General features: G+C 40.0%; 1 long non-coding RNA gene across 1 annotated transcript in view; it reads left to right on the top strand.

The window, feature by feature from the left end:
• LOC311432904 overlaps positions 1-14,090 on the top strand; it is a 587,624-nt gene that overhangs the window by 326,306 nt on the left and 247,228 nt on the right. The window contains exon 2 of the long non-coding RNA XR_014690412.1: positions 10,359-10,460. This is a non-coding gene — a long non-coding RNA (uncharacterized lncRNA). The remainder of the gene's footprint in view (positions 1-10,358; positions 10,461-14,090) is intronic.

The following is a 14,090-nucleotide window of genomic DNA, read 5'->3' as shown; positions in this document are numbered from 1 at the left end:
CTGGTGGTAAATACTTTCAACCATTTAACTAGGTTTGAGATAAAAGAGGAAATAGGTGCTTACAGACAATATGCAGCACTGGTAGGCTGTATTATTTCTTGGTTCCAACCCTCATTCAAGCAGTCAGCATAAGCCCCACTTTAGCTGCAGGTGCCACTTGGCAATGAGTACTTCAGTACTGCACGCCTCAATACCAAGTTATAGCAAATGTGCCAGAAAGCTTCATGTTGCTATCTCACTTCCTACTTGATCCAGAAATCACTCACTGCAGAGCAAGCAGGTGACCTGTCACCAACTCCACGTGTACTGCATCCAGAACAGCAGTTAGCTTCAAACACACTGTGCAGCACCAGCTCTAAATTTTCTTCCAAAATAATTATGCTGTTAATAACATTAGATAATGTTGAAGTTTAGCACAGGAACAGAAGAAAAAATGAAATGTTAAAAATTTATAATAGTATCTGGATGTTTAAAATTAGAATAGTATCTGAATAGAAATATTGAAGGTAATGGTGACTGATTTGAGTCTTCTTGCAGTAAAAATTAGCAACCAAGCATGGGAAGCCAGGCATTTGGCCAGCCAAAGCCTCATGCAAATACTTGATCTATAATTGCAATCAAGGCATTTTCATGCATATAATTATATACATATACATATCACTGAGAATTATTCACATTTCCTTACACTATTATCAGATCTCACAAATAAAGCTCACTGACATCTGGTCTTTAAAGTAGGTATTCTAACAGAAATTCAGGTTATTTTACAGACTTTACTGTGTGGGGTCTATAGCACTATGCCATTAGTGACAATGACCCTCAAATGACATCTAAATACATGTCTTAGAGATATTTTGTTGCTTAAAACCCCACATCATCACCTTCAGAAGCTATAAAACTCTGGTTCCCTACTCAAAATCACAATATTCCATTAATTAATATTTGTAAAAAATTTCCCCTGCTTGTCAATTACATGTAACTCTCCTTGCATTTCTTAAAAGATTGTGTAATGTTGCAGTCAGCATCTGTACTCCTCCATTGTCACAGGCAACTGTCCTTCAGTGGTAGCTGAGAAGGTATTTGCCTGTGATAGCATTAGATCATTTGGGAGGCAAAGTACTAAAATGTATTGCAAACCTTCTCTCATAACCTATGAGAGATACTATTTTCAAGTTTACACTGCTTAAAGTCATATTCACAATATATTTACCATTGTAAAACTAACTTGCAGATTTAAAAGTGAAAAATGTGCAGGCAATGATACAGTGTTCAGTAAATTCTATACAGAAACGAACAATTAGTGTTTGTCATTAGTTTTCCATGCTTGCTGCAGTAGAAAACAACAAACAACTGTATCTGGAAATACTGTTTTTCTCCATATTTAGTAAAAACATATGTACTAATTTTGTGAGCTATTTAAATCTAATCTTTTCTACTTAGTCATGCTTCATGAGTAAGGAACAACTTATTTGGAAGTGAAAGAAACAACGATTATTTCCAGCAGTTGCCTTGGAGGGGAAGAAACACAGGCAATATCACCTGATTAAATGGTTGGTCTTGTGGCTGAGGTAAATTATCAATACATGCTGACTGGGAAAGATACCTAAGTGACAGTCCTCCACCTGCACTGGATTCAGACCTTGGAATTAGCATTGACTGGATTTTCTCTCATATGCGTGGGCTCTCCTGAACTTCTAGGGACTAGCATGAAAACTAGTCCAGCTGCAGGTGCTGCTCCTACATATTCAATGTGGGAAATGTTAAATTATCTGAGAAAAGTAGAAGACAATTTAGAAATAAGGAATAAGACTTAGCTGGGTTGCTTTTTACTTAAGTGATCTTGGGCAATAAATTACTTACCCTGTGGAGGTAAGCCTTTCTTCTGTAATTTTAAATACTTTGGGATGAGTAACATCATAACCCTGCCCTTTCCCTTCCTTGCCTTGCTCCATGTAAGAGTTAACTCTCTGGAGAAACTGTTTTATTGTCTGAATACTAGACGTTTTTGTTGGGATTCATATCATTCAGCTTTCTATGTCTGCAGTGTAGACAGCTACGTGTGAATTCATCCCTTCAGACTTCTGGAGATAAATAGTTGCTAAAATCAGAAGGATCATACCACAGCACTATTTGTCTGCACAAACTCCAAAGGGAGCCTCAAGTGATCACCTTAGATGCAGACAACTAAAATTTGGGTTGACAAATCCCACCATAGGAAGCAAATAATATTCTCTCTCTCTCTCTCTCTCTCTTTAAATGGAATGCCTTCTCTCATCTACATCCAATTTCTGATTATCAGAGAACTGGATCAACTAAAAAACAAACGCTTAACTTTGACATATTTGTGTTTGTGTTATGCATCATCCTATCAACAGCATTCCCAGAACAACAGCAACAATGTTCTTAATGCTGTCCAAGAAAACATATATATGTATACTTTGTCATATATATCCACACACATACATAGGCACTCTGTTGATGGAGGTATGTGTCTTGTTTTCTCCAAATACTTCAAGGACCAGATCATATTTTTGGTAGGTAATCACTAGTACTCATCAAGGCAAAATTAATAAAAATTAATAAAGATCCTGGTCTTTATAATGTATAGGTACAGGACAGTTTATATATTTTTCTTATTGATATATTCTTGTAGTCTGTAAAAAAAAAAAAAAAAAAAAAAAAAAAAAAAAGGAGTAATCTGTCTTACATATCTTTTTTTCCCATTTCCCCAGGAAAATTCCAATTCATATAAAAACAATTACAACTATTACATGCATGTAGCTGTTTGTTTGGGGCTAGAAGCCTGTATGCCTGTATTAAGCCATTAGCTGTTTTCAAACCAACATTCTTAAAATAAAAAAAATCAGATTTATTTCATTCTGAACTTTGAAAAACCAAGTGAACTGGTGGTTCTCATGTGACCACAATACACTGTACTTGAACATAAAATTATCAGCTCATGGATCATTTTCTTGACCATAAGAAAAAGGTAAAAAGCAAAACTATGCCAGAGATATTTAATTCTAAAATGAAGAACTCAGTGTCATGCCCATGATGGATCACAGTCATGGAGCACACATTTCTCATGTTATACTGTGCTTGGACAGTCACAGATCTTATTCATTTATCTTTGCCTTGTTCAAAATCTCCAAATGAATTCTCACTGTAAGTCATTCATGTCTCCTTTCTGTCAGTCAAAATAAAATAAATATAAATACCCACTGATTTCATAGCTCTTATCTTTGGGGTAAATCACAGCTGGCTTAGAATTATGAAGAACCGCCAGGAAATCTGTTAGACTCAATTCTGCCAACAGAAATAAGTCAAAATCACACAGTCTTGCATATTCAGTCACTCCATCACGTTGTCTATTGCCACAGAGAAACTTAAGAGGTAACCACAAAAACAGATCTACAACACCCAGTGACATTAATTTCAGATTTCAGATTTTATTTATTATACAGGATGGGTGTAGTGGGTGGATAGTGACTTCTGTTCTATGACATTAACACCCACTATGACATTAACATCCACTCTCTGTACAGAGCACAATCAGCAAAACCAAGACCTCCTGTGTATTTGAGATTGGAATGATGGACTCAGGGAAAAAGGAGAGTCAGTCCAGCTGGTCAAGGTGTCCACATCTTGGTTGGTGACCTGGCATTTGTGTTTAATAGGCTTTTGGCTCAGCCTTCTGCACAACGTTGGATATGTGGATATGTTTCCCCCTCACACAGCTATTGTTTTCAGTACTTTCACTTTATAACTCAGCTGGTCAGCATAAGCCACCAATGGCCTCATTGGTCCTGTCACTACAAGTCCATCTCTTTTTCCAAGTAATTTGTTACTTAGCCTACTATCACCTTAAGGCTTCTTACTCCAAATGGAATTTACAATGTAAATCTAAAAGTTTATCTTTCCCTTTTTGTTAATTTTCCATGTATACCTAGGTCAATAAAGCAGGGCCTTCCTACCCTCAGGCAGATCAACAATCCTGCCCAACTTGGTGTTGTCTGCAGACTTACTGAGGGTGAATTATCTACACTTCGATTGTTTTCATAGCATATACCAGAGTCATCTATTAAGTCATCTATTAAGCTGGGCAGATATACCTAGGCCTTTGCTTACCTGACTGGTACTTTCAGGTAACCATGACATTTGTTCAAATGTTATTGGAAAAAAGAATAATTAAAAACAAATCAAACTCAGACAAGCACTAAACTGTATTACCCAATAAGTGTCTCTACAATACTTGTATTCAGATGTCACCATTCAAAAGATACTCCCTCTAAGGCATATATGACTCTATACCAGTCTCTGTCCAATCTTTGATAATTTCGATTCACTAAACCTGAATAACTCATGCTCACTGCCAAAAATGTAATTGCCATGAAACAAAATTTCTTTCTCCCAGTCACTGTCTTTTTTGGAAATAAAGCATTTTCTGGAATTGGCAATTTTGAAGCTCCCTTTAGAGATGATAGACACTGCACTTTATTGTATTTGAAGGTAGGTGTTACCTAATTTCTAAGTCGAACAGGGGGAAAATGACAACTTATTCCTGTGATATATCCCTGACATATCCTGGAAGCACAACACAGCCCTGAGAAAGCAGTCTAGGAGGTTTCTGGAGAGCGTGGAAGATAGCTTCCTGACGCAGCTGGTTAGTGAACCTACCAGGGGTGGTGCCCCGCTAGACCTTCTCTTCACAAACAGAGAAGGACTGGTGGAGGATGTGATTGTCGGGAGCTGTCTTGGGCAGAGTGACCACGAAATGGTGGAGTTCACTATTCTTGGCGAGGCCAGGAAGGGGACCGGTAAAACCGCTGTATTGGACTTTCAGAGGGCTGACTTTGAGCTGCTCAGGACACTAGTTGGTGGAGTCCCTTGGGAGGTGGTTCTGAAGGACAGAGGGGTCCAGGAAGGCTGGGCGCTCTTCAAGAGGGAAATCTTAATGGCGCAGGAACGGTCTGTCCCCAAGTGCCCAAAGACGAGCTGGCGGGGAAGAAGACCAACCTGGCTCAACAGAGAATTGTGGCTTGATCTTAGGAGAAAAAAGAGGGTTTATAAGCTTTGGAAAAGTGGGCAGGCCACTAGGGAGAACTATAAGGATGTTGCGAGGCTGTGCAGGGACAAAATTAGGAAGGCCAAAGCTCATCTGGAGCTCAATCTGGCTACTGCCGTTAAAGAGAACAAAAAACGTTTCTATAAATACATCAACACAAAAAGGAGGACTAAGGAGAATCTCCATCCTTTACTGCATGCGGGGGGAAACTTAGTTACAAGAGATGAGGAAAAGGCGGAGGTGCTTAATGCCTTCTTTGCTTCAGTCTTTAGCGGCAATACCGGTTGTTCTCTGGATACTCAGTACCCTGAGCTGGTGGAAGGGGATGGGGAGCAGGATGTGGCCCTAACTATCCATGAAGAACTGGTTGGTGACCTGCTATGGCACTTGGATGTGCACAAGTCGATGGGGCTGGATGGGATCCACCCAAGGGTACTGAGAGAACTGGCAGAGGAGCTGGCCAAGCCACTGTCCATCATTTATCAGCAGTCCTGGCGATTGGGGGAGGTCCCAGTTGACTGGCGGCTAGCAAATGTGACGCCCATCTACAAGAAGGGCCGGAGGGCAGACCCGGGAAACTACAGGCCTGTCAGTTTGACCTCAGTGCCAGGGAAGCTCATGGAGCAGATCCTCCTGAGAGTCATCACGCAGCACTTGCAGGGCAAGCAGGCGATCAGGCCCAGTCAGCATGGGTTTATGAAAGGCAGGTCCTGCTTGATGAACCTGATCTCCTTCTATGACAAAGTGACGCGCTGGGTGGATGAGGGAAAGGCTGTGGATGTGGTCTACCTTGACTTCAGCATGGCTTTTGACACCGTCTCCCACAGCATTCTCCTCAAGAAACTGGCTGCTCTTGGCTTGGACTGGCACACGCTTCGTTGGGTTAGAAACTGGCTGGATAGCCGGGCCCAAAGAGTTGTGGTGAATGGAGCCAAGTCCAGTTGGAGGCCAGTCACTACTGGTGTCCCCCAGGGTTCGGTGCTGGGGCCGGTCCTCTTTAATACCTTCATCGATGATCTGGAGGAGGGCATTGAGTTCACCCTCAGTAAGTTTGCAGATGACACCAAGTTAGGTGCGTGTGTCGATCTGCTTGAGGAAAAGCTCTGCAGGACGATCTGGATAGGCTGCACCGATGGGCTGAGGTCAACTGCATGAAGTTCAACAAGGCCAAGTGCCGGGTCCTGCACCTGGGGCGCAATAACCCCAAGCAGAGCTACAGGCTGGGAGAGGAATGGTTGGAGAGCTGCCAGGCAAAGAAGGACCTGGGAGTGATGGTGGATAGTCGGCTGAATATGAGCCAGCAGTGTGCTCAGGTGGCCAAGAAGGCCAACGGCATCCTGGCTTGTATCAGGAACAGTGTGACCAGCAGGGCTAGGGAAGTGATCGTCCCCCTGTACTCAGCTCTGGTGAGGCCGCACCTCGAGTACTGTGTTCAGTTTTGGGCCCCTCACTACAAGAAGGACATCGAGGTGCTTGAGTGGGTGCAGAGAAGGGCGACGAAGCTGGTGAGGGGCCTGGAGAACAAGTCCTACGAGGAGCGGCTGAGGGAGCTGGGCTTGTTCAGCCTGGAGAAGAGGAGGCTCAGGGGCGACCTTATCGCTCTCTATAGGTACCTCAAGGGAGGCTGTAGCGAGGTGGGGGTTGGTTTTTTCTCCCACGTGCCTGGTGACAGGACGAGGGGGAATGGGCTAAAGTTGAGCCAGGGGAGTTTTAGGTTAGATGTTAGGAAGAACTTCTTCACTGAAAGGGTTGTGAGGCATTGGAACAGGCTGCCCAGGGAAGTGGTGGAGTCACCATCCCTGGAAGTCTTCAAAAGACGTTTAGATGTAGAGCTTAGGGATATGGTTTAGTGGGGACTGTTAGCGTTAGATCAGAGGTTGGACTCGATGATCTTGAGGTCTCTTCCAACCTAGAAATTCTGTGATTCTGTGATTCTGTGATAAAGCAAATTAAATTTGCTATACAATCAGGATAGATAATCTGTTGTATAAAGAAAACTTACCTGTCTTGTTTGCGTGTGTGTGCGTGCGTGTTTTTCTTGGGGGAATTTTTTTGTTTTATTCTTGTAATTTTGCTTTGATTCTTAGAGGCTGCCATCTAATAAGTGAGAAGAGACCTTGAATTTATGTGAATTATGTGCAGACATGGCAAATATCACCCATTCCTTTTCAGTGCACTCAAACTTGTAAAATACTAATGAGATAGCAAGTCAGACCTAACAATATCTATCCGACTCTGTATCCAATGAAGGTTAAAGAAACGATGAATAAAATATCTTTGAGCTTAATATTCTTATAGTATTTCTTGAAGCAACCATTGCCAAATACATTTAAAGCTGTGCATTATAAACCAGCTGCCTCTTGGGAGCCATGGAGTGTTCATGTCCTGCACAGGATGCCATTACACACCAACTGCCTTATATGGCACTTGGTCTTTACATCTTGTAACTTTAAAATATAACTGGTCCTATATAAAAAGCTATTTCTGTAATGCCAAGACATTTGTATTCCAATGCACAGTGCCAATTCAATACAAAAAGGGCATGTATACCATTATGCACCAGCTGCCTCATCTAGCTGTTTGCAATTGCCAAATATAATAAAGCTCTTTATTAGACAAGCAAAAATTAGATTAGAATCTGGGCAATTTTATGTTTTAAAGAGTGCTTCTTGTAACTGTAGGGAAATTATGTATTTGTAAGGTTTCCTTTCCAGAGAAGTGACTAGCAAGGTCATTTTTAGAAGTCTCTGATTGCTTTAAAACATACGTGTTCTCTGTTCTGGGGCCTTTATCAGATTCTGTGTGTGACAGGGAAAAAAAAATACAGAGAGAATTTGTACACTTTGAAAGAATGAAGATAGAAGCACAAGAAAAACCTTTCTTATGATGTGGTGAAAGAAAAAGAAAAGGAAAAATTAAAAAAGAAAGAGGAAGAGAAAAAAGAGAAATTTCCTTTGCTTAATTTTAAAACGGTGGACAGTCAGGAAGGAAACTGAACAGAATGGATTTGTGGAAATTCAAAATGGGTGCAAATGGACTAAATGTCATTGAATTATAAATTAAGAAAACATTATAACTGTTTGTACTATCCTAATGCCAAATATTAGGTCCTTCTCCATCCGCCATGTGGTAGCATATGGTTTCAATGTCTGGTCATTCCTCAGTTTATTACATGAATATATGATGCAGTCCATACTGCACAAATTCATAATTGTTTGACTTGGGTATGTGAAGTCCAAACAGCTGTTGTGGATCTATTATGAATACAGAAATAAACATAATTTTGAAAGAACGTTAAGGATTCCTTTTGGATAGTGACTTGATCAAAATACAGTTTACAATATCATTCACATATTGATAGCAAATATCATTTAGAAAAAGGAAAGATGAGCTACTAGATTATTTTTATAAACTCTTTGGTTATCAGGATTATTATATACTGACTTAATGAATTAAGCGGATTATTTGTATGGTGCATACGCACTGTTAAGGCTTTTCTGAATTGATCTCCTTGTGATTTATTGCAAGAAGCATTACAGTTCAGCAGAAGATAAAGTTCATCTAATATAGTCAAGCCTAAAAGTAAAAGTTAAAAAAAAAACATTCTCCTTCAGGGGAGGAAAAAGGCATCTTCTACTGAGCATTCATGGATTTCATCTTGTAAAATACCAAGGCAACACAAAAATTATTGCAAATATTTCAGTTCTCAAATGAATTTTAAGCTTGGAAAGAACTAATGATTAAAATTCCCTGTAACAGAAAGCTTTGTTAAGACAAAACAGATTAAATTTTGCAACAAAAGTTATATGTTGTGTCATCCCTTGCTGAATTAAACAAGTTAATGTGCCATTGTAGGCTTTTGTTTTTAAGAAAAGCAGAAACAAGCATAATATGTTGGCTTGAATAGCTGATCAAGAAAGATTTATTACTGCCTCTGCAATGATGGCTGTTCTCTGCAATTACTCAAGGAAGATGGGACAAGAACAGAACGCAAAGGAAAGCAATTAAAAATGAAGACTGACACATTTTTTTTAGCCATATTTTGAATGGGTTCAATAGGATTGCTTAGCTATTGTTACATGCAGGGAAAGAGATACCCAGAATCGACTACGATTTGACATTTTATGTACATGCATGTTTTTTTTCATAATATATATTTACATACATGTCATTAAGAGACTAGGATGAAGAAGCAAGCAGATATGCAGCCCCTTTTAAATATAAGAGGCTACAAGACATCCATTTAAAAAATGTATAGTTTACATATATAGCATGGCTCAATCATTTGGGGTAAGGGGGCTATTTCCAAATTTGAAAGGTCTATTGCTCATACGGTACTGCTTTTTGGACAAAACTACTAATTCCAGTAATGTACACCTCAAGAGTTACGTCTCCTGGAGATTAATAGCAATGGTTATGCTTTTGTGATTATTACATTTCAATATGTTCCCCTGCTTTGTGTTCTCCTATTACTCAAAAATTATCCTTTTTAAACCTTTCATTAGTTGTTAGCTATAACAGCAGAGTAGCAATTTTATAAACAGTAATTATGTTATATTGAGGACTTTCAAAAAAGTTATACTCAAGGAGCTTGTTATTCATAGCTAAAGTGATCTCAGAGAATTATTTAAACCACAAAAGGGTGCTTGTAATGCAGGAAAGAACTAAGGAGATTTTTAGCAAAGAGCTAAAACAGAAGCAGACACTTTTATTCCTTTCTTCAAATCAGAACACCATTCACTTTTCCATCACCTATTCATCCTTTCAAAACATCTCTTATCTGCCAAGCAAATATCAACTCTAACTTCAGCTGCCCTGTTATATCAGCTCACGTTGTATACATGCCATAATTTCAACACCGCACTTTCATGATTTCTCCTGTGGTGCTGTAGTGGGTTTACGTGGCAAGGTTTTGGTAGCAGGGGGCCATAGGGGTGGTTTCTGTGAGAAAGATCTAGAAGCTGCCCCATGTTTGGGAAGGGCCCCATTGTTTTCCAGAGCTGAGCCAATAAGCGATGTTGTTTTACGCCTCTGTGAGAGCATATTTAAGACAGGGAAAAAAAACACTGCGCCACACAGCAGCTGGGAGAGTCAAGGGAGTGAGAAACAGCCTTGCAGGTGCCAAGGTCAGTGTAGAAGGAGGGGGAGAGGTGCTCCAGGCGCCAGAGCAGAAGTCCCCTGCGGCCTGTGGTGAGGACCATGGTGAAGCAGGATGTCCCCCTGCAGCCCATGGAGTACCACGGTGGAGCAGGGCTCCACGCTGCAGCCTTTGGAGGACACCACGGTGGAGCAGGTGGCCCTGCACCGACGGAGGCTGCCGCCTGTGGAAGACCCCTGCCCAAGCAGATCCCAGGCCGGACCTGTAGCCCGTGGAGAGGAGACCACACAGGAGCAGGTGATCTGGCAGGAGCTGCTGCCCGTGGGGGAGCCAGGTTGGAGCATTTTGCTCCTGAGGGATGGACCCCGTGGTATGGACCCATATCTGGAGCAGTTCTGGAAGAGCTGCTGCCTGTGGGAAGCCCACGCTGGATCAGTTTATCAAGGACTGCATCCCGTGGGTGGGACCCCACAGCACAGGGTATGAGAGTGACCGAGAAGGAGCGGCAGAGAAGAAGCGCTGTAGGCTGACCATAACCCCCATTCCCCCGTTCCCCTGTGCCGCTCGGGGGGAGGAGGTGGAAGAGGGTGGATGGGGGGGGAAGGTGCTTTTGGTTTCTTTCCTTTGTTTCTCACTTCTCTAGCTTGTTAGTAATGAGCAATAAATCTTACTATCTCCCTATGCTGAGTCTGTTTTGCCCGTTACAATAATTATTGCATGAGTTTCTCGTCCTTATCTCAACCCTTGAGCCCTTTTCATATATTTTCTCCCCATTCCTCTTTGAGGAGGGGGAGTGAGAGAGCGGCTGTGGTGGAGCTCAGCTGCCTACTCGAGCGGAACCACGACAGGTGCCCTCTCATTTTGGAGGATTTCTTTCTTATACATTGACACAACAAACCCATTATACACTTTGTCATCTTTTCTCTGATGGCAGTAGAAATGTTGGCAACAATTAGGCTGCTGAAATGTTGAGCCTGATGTCTTTGATGATAACTAATATTATCAGAGATGTTCTTTAACCTCTCTCATCCAAACATATCTTGTCTTGTGATATATCACAGATGCAAGTTCTTTGGAGCTGTTTGTTTAGTGGGGAAGACACGGCATAATGTGTCTGCTCATACATATAGGTGTTTTTTTGATGCTGTAACTCTACACATACATTCATACTTCACTCATGCTGGGAGAAAGAGAGCTTTTATATTTTCTCTGTCTCCCTTCATCCTCCTGTCACCTCCTTCCCTCAAAATTTGCAGTCCACTCCACCCCCTTCCTCTCTAACTGCTTATCGTACCTTTAATTTTATATTTGGTTCAGAAACATAAACCAATATGTGACTAAAGTCAGAGAGATAGAGAACAGAGGAGATGCTAACTAGGAAAAGCCTTTGGTCCCATGGACTATATGTCCACAGAGAATAAATCAAACTGATGAACTGAGATTTCTCAGGTTCCTGAGGTTTTATTAGCTGAGTTTAGTAAAAATACTATTATGCCTCAAGCTCCTTGCGCAGTTTCTACTGAAATATTGCAATGACAATAGCAGAAAGTGACATTATTTCTTTCTGAGCTTTGACACAAGTAGGAATCCCCACAAGAATGTTTAGTTTTGTGTTGGTTATCAGGCCCCACTGAGATTAACATGGATCAATAATACTTTTCTTTCTCTCTTTCTCTAGGATTAGTTCAAATCAGTCATGCCAAAATGATAAGTAGAATATCATCTATTTCAGGACAAATCAAATGACAGATTAACATTTTTTATTTCTGTAAGTAAGGAAGCAGTTACAAGGGTAAACCTTCCTAAAACCAAGGCTGGCAGAGAAATGATCTGGCAAAGGGGCTCAACAATGAAGTCATCTTTGAGAAGCCCTTCTAAAACAAATCATCATGCTTACATAATTATGTACACATATCCCATTTGAAGTACTTTAGTCTGCCAAAATGTCTGTCAGTTACACATATAAAGTATTAAGGTGAAAATGACTGACCTGAAAAAGATGTTGATAACTCATTTTAATTAAAGTAGCCCATAAAAAAATGTTTTATCAGCTCTAGTCACCCTTCTACCATAGCTAGCAAATTGTCATGGAATTCCTTTCTTTCAGTCAATTATCAGAAACTAAATGCCTTCTTCTGTGTAAAAGACAGATCTTTCAAGATCTTGCTAAACTTAAATAACTTAAATTATTCATATTCAGTACATGAACTACATGCTTGACCTATTACACAGGGTTCAGGGCCATTCTCTTCAACTGAACCAACTTTCTCTTCAAAACATGATAGGAATTTCATGCTCCAAAAGGTACTCTGTGAAAATATATATATTTTTTTCCATTCTGGGGTACTTTTTTTCCTGAATGAAATGAGGAACATGACAGACAGCAACAAAAAGGTACAGTGATTTTTTTTTTTTTATTTTATTTGACAATGTATTTGACAGTATTTGATATTGGTTAGCCATAACCCACAAAGAACTGGAGACAGTATGAGATCACCCAAGTTAAATATTTTTTCAGGTTATTTATGAAAGTTCACTTTCCAACATTTAGTATGAATACCAGAAAATGTGGATGGAAGCTTGATAATACAGCTTGATCCACTCCTCTTACCCGTTATAAATGTCTGGAGAATTAAACTGATAAATCTGAGTAAGGAATTTACAATGGTCAATAAATTCATCAGGAGACATTACCATTCCACAAGAGCCCCATAACAAAACAGCTGGGTGTAGAAAAGGAAGAAGACTGGTTTATTGCAAGAGGCACTTCACTGATGCAAGGCAACTGGCCTATATTTTTAAAAATTCTTTACACAGAAAGGAAAACAACACAAATTCCATTGAGGCTGTATAGGATCATAATAGCATAGTGAAACCCCCAGCCCTGCTACAGACTGCTTCAGACACTATGGCTTTGATAACACAAAACAGACCTAAATCCAAGCTGGCTAAAGAGCAACTCCAAATACACCATGCGGGAATTTTGGCTTGCACAAATACACAGAGCTCTATGTATCTTGGCTGCTTGCATTCAAAGCCATCTGCTAAGCAGGCAGAAAGCTTTATTGCAACCCAGTGTGCCAGTGTCACTGGAGCCCCGCTGCCAAGCTAAGATAACTTTAGGTAGGCAATCTGCATGGCCAGCCTAAGTGACATCTATTCTGCATAAAACAATTCTTTTGTCTGTACTACTCCAGACGCAGCAATTACCACGTTTAAGATGTGCATTCCAATAGAGGGCATACATATGCATACCTACATATTCCTGTATAATTGGAATGTGCATGTTATGTTTGAGTATATCCCTGTACAGCACGTATATTTGTATGGACAAGGAAAGTATTACATTTAAGGTCACTGTGGCAACTAAGAAAACCTGCATTAAAATTATCATACTAAATGTTAGTATATAAGCCAGAAATCACAAAATTGCCTAGTCTGTGTGTTTTATTTTGTTCTCAGAAAATAAATAAATAAATAAAATAAGTAAATCCTTGATGAAAATAGGTGCATCTTGTGATACAGGTACCTGAAAATCTCACTATGAACATATGATACGAAAGTCCATATGCATTAGAATTATGCCTTCCTCAATGGTTTATTTGTGCACTACTGTTTGTAGAATCCAAGCACAACATACAATAGTATCACTGATTTTTAGTTTTTAGTTTTAACTATGTGATAAATTACAAAGTAAGGTAATTTTATATTGGATTTTAATAATAAATTAGTCTGTGCTTTCATGGGTATAGTATTTGGAGAATATGATTTATGTATTTGTTTACTTATTTTATTCAACAAAATGGTCAGGGTTACTAAAAATACTCCTACCAAATATCTGCATTCAGCTAAGATGCAAGAAGCACAAGAGTGTCTTTTTTCATCATCTTCAATACTTAAAAATCTACATATTTTTTCGTTGGCCAG

Source organism: Aythya ferina (assembly GCF_964211825.1).
Source record: "Aythya ferina genome assembly, chromosome: 2".
In the NCBI taxonomy this organism is placed as follows: domain Eukaryota; kingdom Metazoa; phylum Chordata; class Aves; order Anseriformes; family Anatidae; genus Aythya; species Aythya ferina.
The sequence above is the reverse complement of the archived record's forward strand: the minus strand, read 5'-3'. Positions and strand labels throughout refer to the sequence as shown.